This window comes from Callorhinus ursinus, unplaced genomic scaffold (assembly GCF_003265705.2).
Source record: "Callorhinus ursinus isolate GAN/ISIS: 27379988/994484 unplaced genomic scaffold, GSC_fseal_2.0 scaffold45, whole genome shotgun sequence".
NCBI lineage: Eukaryota > Metazoa > Chordata > Mammalia > Carnivora > Otariidae > Callorhinus > Callorhinus ursinus.
Window position 1 is genome coordinate 671962 of NW_027397107.1, and position 10936 is coordinate 682897.

The 10936-nt window shown below is 52.5% G+C and overlaps 2 long non-coding RNA genes across 3 annotated transcripts in view; one reads left to right on the forward strand and one right to left on the reverse strand.

Annotated features, from left to right (window-relative positions):
* Window positions 1–2522, forward strand: part of LOC112840082 (uncharacterized) — an 8185-nt gene extending 5663 nt beyond the window's left edge. The window contains exons 4-5 of one of the 2 annotated variants that reach the window (XR_012375131.1): window positions 235–453; window positions 1899–2522. This is a non-coding gene — a long non-coding RNA (uncharacterized lncRNA). Of the gene's footprint in view, window positions 1–234 lie in introns of both variants that reach the window. The other variant, XR_012375130.1, reaches the window with a different exon arrangement.
* A 2889-nt stretch (window positions 2523–5411) lies between these two features.
* LOC141370788 (uncharacterized) lies at window positions 5412–9930 on the reverse strand. The gene is made up of 2 exons (XR_012375129.1): window positions 9350–9930; window positions 5412–8847 (listed from the first exon to the last, which is right to left on the reverse strand). It is a non-coding gene; the product is annotated as an uncharacterized lncRNA (long non-coding RNA).
* Between the last annotated feature and the right edge of the window lie 1006 nt (window positions 9931–10936).

The following is a 10936-nucleotide window of genomic DNA, read 5'->3' on the forward strand; positions in this document are numbered from 1 at the left end:
ATGGAAGGAAGGGGTGGGTGGATAGATGGATGGAAGGAAGGATGGATAGAAGGAAGGGGTGGATGGATAGATGGCTGGAAGGAAGGGGTGGATGAAAGATGGACGGGTAGATATAGAGGTGAGTGACAAAAGGGCCTGCCGAGTGGGAAAGGTAAGGAATAGAGGAGGGGTGTAAGTCCGCATCAGGGAGGTTCATAGGAACTCAAACCTCTTGCTTATTCCATCGTCCACCAGGAGACACTCTGCTTAGTCATCTTGGTTACCACCTGGGCTGTGGGCTAGAGAAGTCATCCTGGAAATGTCTTCTGACTGCAAGAGAAGTCATCATTTGTGCGCTGAGAAGACCGCAAGGACCCTTGGCTATGCCCTGGAGATGCTGCAGCCAGAAATGTGAAGGCTCACAGCAAAGTCCAGAAGCTGCAGTTCGTCAAAGCCAGGACTGGGGCAAAGGCAGTAGGTTATGTTGTCGGAGGGAATGGTTAGATCCCATCATTGTTTTAGTTATTAGTGATATTTTGTTCATCACAGATTTTTGGCATTAATTTTTTTATTTTTAAAAATATTGCACTCAAATATAATTTATCTTGATTACTCTGGGTTTTTTTTTTTTTTTTTTTTGGCACTCCCTTGCATTTTGCACCCGAGGGATGTGTCTCACTTCGTCCACCCTAATCCCGGCCCTATGAGGGAGCAGCAGTTTCTGGACTTCTCTGCAACCTCCCACACTTCCCCTGCTCAGTTGGTTTTGCTCTTGCCTCTAGGGGAAGCAGGAGCTCGGGGGCTGGAGCTCAGAGCATGTCTGCCTCCAGTCATTTCTCCTACAGAGCCTCCTTCAATCTCTTGTTGTCCACAGATTCTCACTGTCTACACTCCTTTGCCTGTCACTTAAGACCTCCTATGATACATCCCTATTCTGCTTGTAGTGTCCACCACCACTGCAGTCCTCATCAGTCCACAGGTGAGCTCCTCGCCGGGCACAACCCCCAGCTCCCTCTCTGTTCTCCTGTCTTGTCCTCTCTCCTCTACAGAAACTTCCTCTTCCAGAATCCCCGAATTAATAATGTGCCCCACACACTGTTAGGCTTTCTCCCTTACTGTTTTGGAGAGCGTCTCGCAGAGCTGGTTGATTTTCAGCCAGCGTGTACCCGTTAGGCTGTTAGTCTGAGTGGTCAGGGGCCAGGCTATACTGGTGGTTAGGTATTTTGAAAGTCAGGTTTCCTGTATCTTGCCTTCCACAGTGGAGATACCAGGGTGCTGGGGCTCCCGTCCAGGGCCTGGTATACAGCAAGCACAATGTAAATGCAGCAGCAACAGCCGCAGTAGCTGACATCATTCAGTCTGAGTCCGATGGTGACAGGCTGGGGCATTAAAGGTGACATTTGAAGGGCCCTGGGTCCCGGATGAGGGAGGTTTGGAGGTGCTGGGCTCCCCTCCTGATGGGGTTGCAGTCAGCACGAGAGGAACAGGAATGGGTGTATGGGTTTGTGGTTGGGTTTGGGGCTCAGGGGAAACCGAGGGAGAGGAAGCAGCAGGTGGGACCGGCGGAGGACCCAGACCCAGAAGAGGATCCGCAGGTTGGCCAGGCCCCTGGCCGTGTGAGCAGCACATTGCCGCCCCCCGTCCTGGCAACGAGAAATGGCCTTTCCTGTTTCTAGCATGAGTCACTTGGCCTGAGTGTGGGTCACAATTGCACAGTGAACATACACGCTTGCAGGTGCGAGGGGGCTCACGAGGGGCTGCCTGAGGGATGGGACCCGGCGGGGCGAGATGGCCACGGTGCTTGGTGCGTCTGGGTGACCCCCGGCCAGATACCTCCCCCGCACCTGCCTGGTCCCCGGGGCCCCGCCAGCCATCATTCGGACCCTTCCTCATCTGACACCTGGCCCCTCCTCTCTCAGCCAGACCCCTTGTGTTCCTGACCCTGGGAGGCCCCGCTTGAGACACTCCGGCCGAGAAGCTCTCTGACTAGACTCCCTCTCTCTTGCTGCTGCGTCTTCCGGCTGCCGGGACATCTAGGCAGCTCACAACCCACCGGTCTGAAGCGTATACTCAGCGGCATATGCCACGAACTGATCTAAAGCGTTTCTGATCACAGCTGGAGTGCTTCTCAATGGATACTTGCGTTCAGTTCTCTCTCTCCCTCTTTTATTTTTTAAAGTAGACTCCACGCCCAACGTGGGGCTTGAACTCACGACCCCGAGATGAAGAGCCGCTTGCTCTCCTGACCGAGCCAGCCAGGCACCCCGTTTCGCTCTTATTTTTTTTTTTTGAGCTGAAATTCAAATAAAATGAAATGAAACGTTTAAAGTGTGTAGTTCAGGGCACTTAGCACGTTCACAGTGTTGTGCAACCACCACCTCCATCTGGTTTCAAAACTTTTATCATCCCTTTAGAAGAGCCCACGCACATGAAGTAACCACTGCTCACTTCCTCCACCCCAAACTCCCCTGCAGACACGAATCTGTTTTCTGTCTCTGGGGATTTGCCTGTTCCGGACATTTTATATAAAGGGAATCCTATACCAGGTGACATTTTGTGTGTGGCTTCTTAACATCATGTGTTTGGGGTTCCAAACTGTAGCACGTATCAGTGTATTTTATTTTATTTTCTTCTTTTGAGAGAGAGAGAGAGAATGAGGAAGGAGTGAGGAAGGGCAGAAGGGGAGGGAGAAGCAGACTCCCTGCTGAGCAGGGAGCCCGCCGTGAGGCGCCATCTCATGACCCTGAGATCATGACCTGAGCTGAAACCCAGAGTCCCACGCTCTACCGCCTCAGCCCGCCAGGTGTCCCAATTTTCGTTTAAGGCTGAATAACAGCCCACTGTATGGACAGACCACATTTTGTGTATTCATTCCTCTGTTGGTGGACAAGGTTGTTTGCACCTTTTGGTTGCTGCAGATGCAGCTGCTGTGAACATTTGTGGGGAGACACCTGGCCAGGGCATCACTGGATCCCATGGGAACCGCATGTTTACCTCCCTGAGCACCTGCCAGACCCTTTCCCCACAGAGACTGCATCTTGTCTCAGTGCCCAGCAGCGAGTGTGGGTCTCCGTTTCTCTTGCGGAGACCCGTGATTTTTCTGGGGGTTTTTGGGCTGTAATCATAGCCATCTGAGTGGGTGTGAAGCACTATCTCATTGTGGTTGTGATTTGCATTTCCTTCATGACTAATGTTGTTGAACATGTTCTCATGTGCTCGTTGGCTATTTGTCCATCTTCTTTGGAGAAATGTCTGTGTAGGTCCTTTGCTTATTTTTTAAAATTGATTTACTCGCTGTCTTTTTGTTGAGCTGCAAGAGTGTTTTATATATTCTGGATACTAAACTCTTACCAGATATGTGATTTGCGAAAATATTTCTCCCCTTCTGTAGGTTGTCCTTCGGCTTTCTCGATGACGTCCTTGGAGGCACAGAGTTGGTAATGTTGGTGGAGTCCGCTTTATCTGTTTTCCCTTCAGTCCCTTCTTTGCAGCCCCTCTTGGAAGCGGGCCTGACCCCGGAGCTGGTGGGTCGGGGGTGCTGGGAGCTGCAGGAGACGCCAGGCGTCCTGCCCGTGTGGGGTCTCGTGGGAGGGAGGTGACACAGGTCTGTGGCATGAGCCATTGGCCGGCCTGAGATGGGGCAGATGAAGTGCTGGGCTGGAGAAAATTAAGGAAGACTTCCTGGAGGGACAGTGCAGAAGGGTGGGGTTTGGGAAGGCAGGATGGTGCTCTGGGCGGGGGGACCTGCATCAGCGGGGGCAGGGCAGTGGGGGTGCTGGGGTGGGGGGCTGCAGATCAGCAGACCTGACATCAGAGCCCGCTCTGGCAGCCACCCAGCAGCCCCGGGCTGCCACGTGCCATGTGACAGCCTTAGCCCCTTCCCCGTGCGGGAGGATGATGGTGCCCACAGCACCGGGATTCCCAGATGGGTCACTGTGGCTGCTGTCACAAATGATCACAACCTTAGGGGCTTAAAAACAACGCCAATGTGTCAGCTCACGTTCTGGAGGTCAGTGCTCAGGTGGGCACGCTGATTCCTCTGTTCAGGTCTCAGACGCCCGGAATTGGGGGTCCGTGGGCCTGGGCGGGTATGTATGTATGTATGATTTTATTCATTTTGAGAGAGACAGAGAGTGCACACGCAGGGGCAGAGGGAGAGAGAGAAGCAGGCTCCCTGCTCCCGACACGGGGCTCGATCCAAGGATCCTGGGATCATGATCTGAGCCGAAGGCAGATGCTCAACGGACTGAGCCACCCAGGCGCCCCAAGGGCCTGGGCTTTTATGTACAGGTTCTGGGGGGAGAATCCTTCCCAAACTCATCCCAACTTGGGCAGAGTTTAGTTCCTGCAGTTGCGGGACTGAGGGCTCTGGTTCCTTGCTGGCCCTGGGCTGGGGTCTCGCAGCATAAGGCCACCTGCGTCCCCCTCCCCCCCGCCCCGTCTTCCAGCGGAAGTGGGGAGTCCTCCTCTGCACCGTCTGTCTGCCTCCAGCTGGAGAAAGGGCTCTACTTTTAAGGGTGTATGGGATTAGTTCGGGCCCGGTGATAATCAAGGCTAATCTTCCTAATTTAAAGCCTGTAACCTTGATTTCATCTGCAAAATCCCTTTTAAATCTTTTTTTTTTTAAGATTTTATTTATTTATTCATGAGAGAGGGAGAGAGAGAGAGAGAGAGAGAGAAGCAGAGGGAGAAGCAGGCTCCCAAGGAGCAGGGAGCCCGATGCGGGACTCGATCCCAGGACCCCGGGATCATGACCCGAGCCGAAGGCAGACGCTTAACCATCTGAGCCACCCAGGCGCCCTGCAAAATCCCTTTTGCCAACATAATAGTCACAGGTTCTAGGGATTAGGGCATGGATGTCTCTGGAGGACCATCTGCCTGCCACAGGCCCAGGCGACACTGAAGAGAGTTAACCATGATAGGTACCAGCCGATAGTGTGGTCTGGGTGGCCCGTGCGGGATTAGGGGGTGCTGAGGTCGTACCGGGGGCTGGAGCGACATTTGCTTGGCGAGGCTTTGGTGTATTATTCTCCAGTCCGGTGCTTCTGACACAGATCACCTGGGGATACACGCACATCACCAGGGATGTTGTTAAAATGCGGATTCTGACTCAGGAGGCCTGGGGGAGGGCCTGAGATCCTGCGCTTATAACAGATTCCCAGGCAATGCTGATGTTGTTGGTTTAGGGATCACATTTTGAGTAGCAAAGATCTGGTTCATTCCTTCAACAAGCATTCCCTGTAGACCAGGCTCTGTGCTCCGCAGCGATGAGTGTTCTCCCCCTCTTGCAGTTTACAGTTTACAAGTTAGTGGGGAGGACAGGGACGTACAAACAATTGTGTGATGAAAGCAGAAAGGGTTTTCATAGTAATGATGTAGGAAAGAATGTTAGGGTTAGAAGCCGACGGCCAGGAAAGACATCTTGAGACGTCTTTGGTGCACAAAGGTGGTTTTATTAAAGCACGGGGACAGCGACCCGTGGGCAGAAGGTGCCGCACTGGGGTCTTGAGGGGTGGCCCATTATATACTTTCAAGTTGGGAAGGGGTTAGGGACAGTGTAAGTCTCTAAGAGATTTTGGAAGGAAGGTTTCCAGGACCTTGAGGAGGCCAGCTCCTGTTAGAAAAGGTCATTTACTGCTGTCTAGTGAAATCCTAGTCGGGAGACACTTCAGACGCATTATCAGCGGGCCATATGCTTGGGGGATAATTGCTGACGTATCTTGGGGGATTGAAATAAAGCTCCCAAAAGAATTGTTCTAGGTTAAAGTAGACTTACAGGATCCTGGGGGTCGGACTTGCCCTCAGCCAGGTGTCCACATCGAGGCAGCTGAGCTCCTGGAGGAAGGGCACTCTGCCTGTTTCAAGGACTTGTCAATGGGCTGGAGGGAGTAAGGGAATGTAATCATTTTCCTTCTGCCTTTGTTCCCACATCAGTCACACGAACACATGGTGTGCCTTTCCCACTCTTATTTCTCATGAGTGCGCTAGAGGGTTTCCCAAGGGCCACATCACGTGTGGCAGATTGAGTGCAGAAGCAGATACGGGAATGCCATGCTTTTGTTTCAGCCAGACGTGAAGGAGATTTGCAAAAATGTACAGTGATGCTATTTTCCCCTCACTGAATTATTATTTTTTTAAATTCAGTGATTTATCGTTAAAAAAAATAGGCTATTTATGTCTGTTGAAAAACAGAAGTCATCCGAGCAAATTTGTAGATGTATGCTTTATTCGGTGACTCCTGGGTGGGGCAGCACGTGCCCAACTCACCAGCACGTTGGGGGCCTTGACAGGAGGGAGGGCCAGGAAGTCAGCACAGGGAAGGAAGGGTTGTTTAGGGCCCGGCATCTTGTTTCCTGGATAAGGGACTGGCAGAGTGTTTATCCTGCAGATGCCCCCCGTCATGCTGGTCTGGAAGTTTCAGCCTGTTCAAAGGTGACCTTCTTGTCTACAGAGTAAACGGTGAGCCCACGGAAGAGGCTGGTGAGGAAACGCCCCCACTCTGCGTGGACGCGCGTTCTGTGACTTCTGGCACCACCGTCCGCTGAGCCACAGATTGCTGAGCTGGCCCTTGTTCCGTGCCCCCAGACACTCACCCCACAGGTGGTCTGTTTCCCCTTGAAGGAAGCCTGGTCATCCACATGCTGTCTGTCCCTGGCGCAGTTCGGCGACAGCTACCCCCCCGCCCCCCGCCAGCCTGCACAGCCTGAATGTGGCACGGAGCTTCTGCTGACCAGCAGGTGCCCGATGGAGGGCCGGGCTCCGCTGCAGTCCAGCTCATGCCTCTTCCCTGACCCCTCGGGCTGGGGCAGCAAATCCCAGAACGCAGCTGGGGTGATTTTCAGGGCGCAAAGCGATGGACAGAAGCAAGTGGGGTAGGGGCGCCTGGTGGCTCGGTCGTTAAGCGTCTGCCTTCGGCTCAGGTCGTGGTCCCAGGGTCCTGGGATGGAGCCCCGAATCGAGCTCCCTGCTCAGTGGGAAGCCTGCTTCTCCCTCTCCCGCTCCCCCTGCTTGTGTTCCCTCTCTCTGTGTGTCTCTCTCTGTCAAATAAATAAATAAAATCTTAAAAAAATAAATAAGGATTAAAAAAAAAAGAAACAAGTGGGGCTCACACCCGTAGGGTTAGTGCTTCCTGCTGGGCATCGTGTGCGTGGGCTTGTGGGGTTGTCAGATCGCAAATGGACTTCTAAGGCCGGCTGCCCACCGAGAGGCACATGTTCCGTGCTTGTCCACACTCATCCTGCTCTTCTCGAGAACGTGAGGGGGGGCTGTGGGTCCTAGTGCACCTGAATCTCTCACCCACGGTGACGCACCGGTAAGTGGAAAAGCAAGGCTGAGAACTGGGTCTGTCCATTGCTTGCGGTTTGTTTAGCCGGTTGAAAACATAAGATTCTGTTAAATTTTTCCTAGTGTCTTGTCATTTGAAAATAATAGTCATGGGTGGTTGTGAAGGTCAGGCTTGTATCTCAATAATGTTCCAGCTTAAATTCCAAGTTACATGTAGTTGAATTGTATAATTTAGACTATAACGAATCTACTGTCTTAGTGAGACAGACACAGTGATGTTTACTACTGAGCACAAAAGAGCCATTTAATTTAAACAAGATAATTCAACATTTGCTTTGCCTGGAGCTCACGAAATGTCATTCCATTAAATCATGTCTCCATTTACGTAAGAGGACTGTCTTATCAAAGCTACTTTATTGTTACAGAAGTTAGAATGGTTCAGCATGTTAAGTTGTGAACATACCCTGGAAAACACTGTTTAGAATAAAGTACACTTGGCTAGAATAAGAACAACTGAGCATCTGCTATGTTGTGAGCACAGTTGTACCCGCTTTGAGTCACGGAGGGAGACAGAAATAGTGGGGAACGGGATAAGGGTCCCCGAAAGATATCGGGCCCTGATCCCTAGAACCTGTACACGTCACCTTGCGTAGAAAGAGGTTCTTGTATTTGTTTTGTTTTTCTTTAAATTTTTATTTAGGGGCACCTGGGTGGCTCAGTGGATTAAGCATCTGCCTTTGGCTCAGGTCATGATCTCGGGGTGCTGGGAGGGAGCTGCTCAGCGAGGAGCCTGGTTCTCCCTCCCTCTGACCCTCCCCCTCCCCTGCTCATGCTCTCTTTCTCTCTCTCAAATGACTAAATAAAATCTTTAAAAACAAACAAACAAATAAATAAATAAATAAATAAAGTTTTAGTTAAATTTTACTTAGTTAACATACAGCACGATATTGGTTTCAGGAGTAAAATTCAGTGGTTCATCACTTACATATAACACTGAGCGCTCATCACAACAGGTGCCTCCCTTAATCCCCAACCCCCACCCACCTCCCTCCATCAACCCTCAGTCTGTTCTCGTTAAGGGTCTCTTATGGTTTGCCTCCCTCTCTCCTTTTTCCCCCTTCCCATATGTTCATCTGTTTTGTTTCTTTTTTAATTTTTTTTAAAGATTTTATTTATTTATTCGTGAGAGAGAGAGAGAGAGAGAGGGAGGGAGAAGCAGGCTTCCCGATGTGGGGCTCCATCCCAGGACCCCGGGATCATGACCTGAGCCGAAGGCAGATGCTTAACGACTGAGCCGCCCAGGCGCCCACTGTTTCTTAATTCCACATATGCATGAGGTCATACGGTATTTGTCGGAAGCGGTTCTTTGTAGATGTGGTGCAGCTAAGGGTCTTGGTATGGGAGGTTGCCCTTGCTGAGCAGAACAGCCCCAGGCATGCTTACCGAACTCCTCTGAGAGGCGAGCAGAGGGAGGCTCCTCCATGAGCAGGAACATGGGGCTGAAGCAAGAGGGTGCAGGCACTGGGCGGGGGGAGGGAGGGCGGGCACGCACAACCTCCTCCGAGCCCCCGGGGCAGGGCGGCCCTGCGGACAGACACGGAGACTTTGGCTGGGAGTTGAAGTCTGCATAACTGTGGGCAAATGCCTTTCTGCTGTTTCAGGTCAAAAATAAAAGGTGACATTCTTGGGTAAGGATGAAACTGGGGCAAGTCCTGTGGGTGAAAGACTGCATTTTGGGCTTGTTGTTTCTGTTTTAACATGTAAATCCATCACAGATTTCTTTTTGTTATCTAATGAAATCTTACAGATTGTGGTAAAACACACAGGACACAGACCTTACCATCCTGACCGCCGAGAGCTCAGCGGTATTAAACACACGCGCACCAAGTACAGCTGTCCCCGTCCCCGAGACTCTCCTCATCCTGGGGGCCAAGGCCCTGTCCCCACCACACAGCAGCTCCCCAGCCCCCCTTGTCCCCCTCCCCCTCCCCCCTCCCCATCGACTCTGTCTGTGTGAGCTTGAGACTCCGGTGCCTCATGAGAGGAGTCTTACAGCATCTGGCCTTTTGTGACCGGCTCATCTCACCAGGCATGATGTCCTCCGGGGGCATCCCTGTTGTAGCAGGTGTCGGGCGTCCTTCTGAGCGAGGACCTCAACCACCTCCATTCTGACCTCCGTCTGTACTTGCTGATTACGTTCTTCTTTCCGGCTTATCTCTTAACCCGGGCGAAAGACCACAGCATCCCGTGATGGGAACAGAAACCGCCCCCTCGAGCAGCCAGGACTGCCCTGAGCCCGCGAGAGCCCCGGGACCGACCCCGAGACAGGGACGGACCTGACCTTCACCGCCCACCTGCCCACACTCTCCTCCTATAGACCTGGAGGTGTTTTCCGCACTTTGGACGCTGGCCCGCTGTCTTCCCGGTGCCGGCCTCCCTGAAATAAATCCCTTTCCTGTCTGTCTCTCTGCCTTTGATTCTGCCAGCGGCGCGTGGCCGAGCCTGGTCCGTCTGGGGCCCGCGGAGCCAGGGGCTGGTGCACCCCAGCGGCCCAGCCACACTTCCCTTTCGAGGCCGCATTGTGTATAGAGACCATGCGTGTTTATTGTTCGTGCACCGACGGGCACTCGGGCCGCTGACTCCTTCCCGCTGCTGTGAAGGTGGGTGCGGTTTATCTTCGGGAACCTGCTTCCTGTTCTCTGAGCACAGGAAGCACATGATATAACGCTCATGTGAGTGGTGACCTCGCCAATGCTGGGACGGTGACATCACGGTGTTGCGTAATCCGGGTCAGGTCGGGGGGCCTCGGCCTCCTCACCACCCCCTGCCTGATCGTCCGCATGGCGCTTACCACCCTGCCCTGGGCATTTCCAAAACTAGCCCACTTCCCGTTATTTTTAAATGGATTTAACAAATAATTATTTAAAGACTTTCCCGACGTTTTAGTTTTGAATACACTAACCAGTAACTACAATTATAGCGACTGATATAACCCACTTATGTGGGTTTTGGGGGGGAATTCGCAAGAGTTTTTTTTTTTTAAAGATTTTATTTATTTATTCATGAGAGACAGAGAGAGAGAGAGAGAGAGAGAGGCAGAGGGAGAAGCAGGCTCCCAAGGAGCAGGGAGCCTGATGCGGGACTCGATCCCAGGACCCCGGGATCATGACCTGAGCCGAAGGCAGACGCTTAACCATCTGAGCCACCCAGGTGCCCAAGAGTTGTTTTTTTTTTTAAGATATTAATTTATTTATCTGAGACAGAGAGAGCGCGAACAGGGCGAGTGGCAGAGAGAGACGCAGACTCCCCACTGAACAGGGAGCCCGACAGGGGACTCAATCCCAGGACCCTGAGATCATGACCTCAGCTGAAGGCAGATGCTTAACCAACTGAACCACCCAGGCGCCCCAGAGTTCTCGGCAGTTTTGAAGAGTGTCGGGGTCCTGTAGTTGGAGAACGCTGGTCCAGGGTGCTGGCAGGGGCGGGTACAAGCTGCCACCTGCCTGGAAGGTGATTAGGAGGTTAACATGGATGGGAGCCGTGGGACCCTCTGCAAGTGGGAGTCCGGGGTGACCTCTGGGTTTCCGGCTTGCACAACTGGGTGGGGTGCTGAGGAGGCTGGCATGGGGCGGGAGGCTGCTGAGGTCGGTTCGGTCCACTTGAGTGTGAGGTG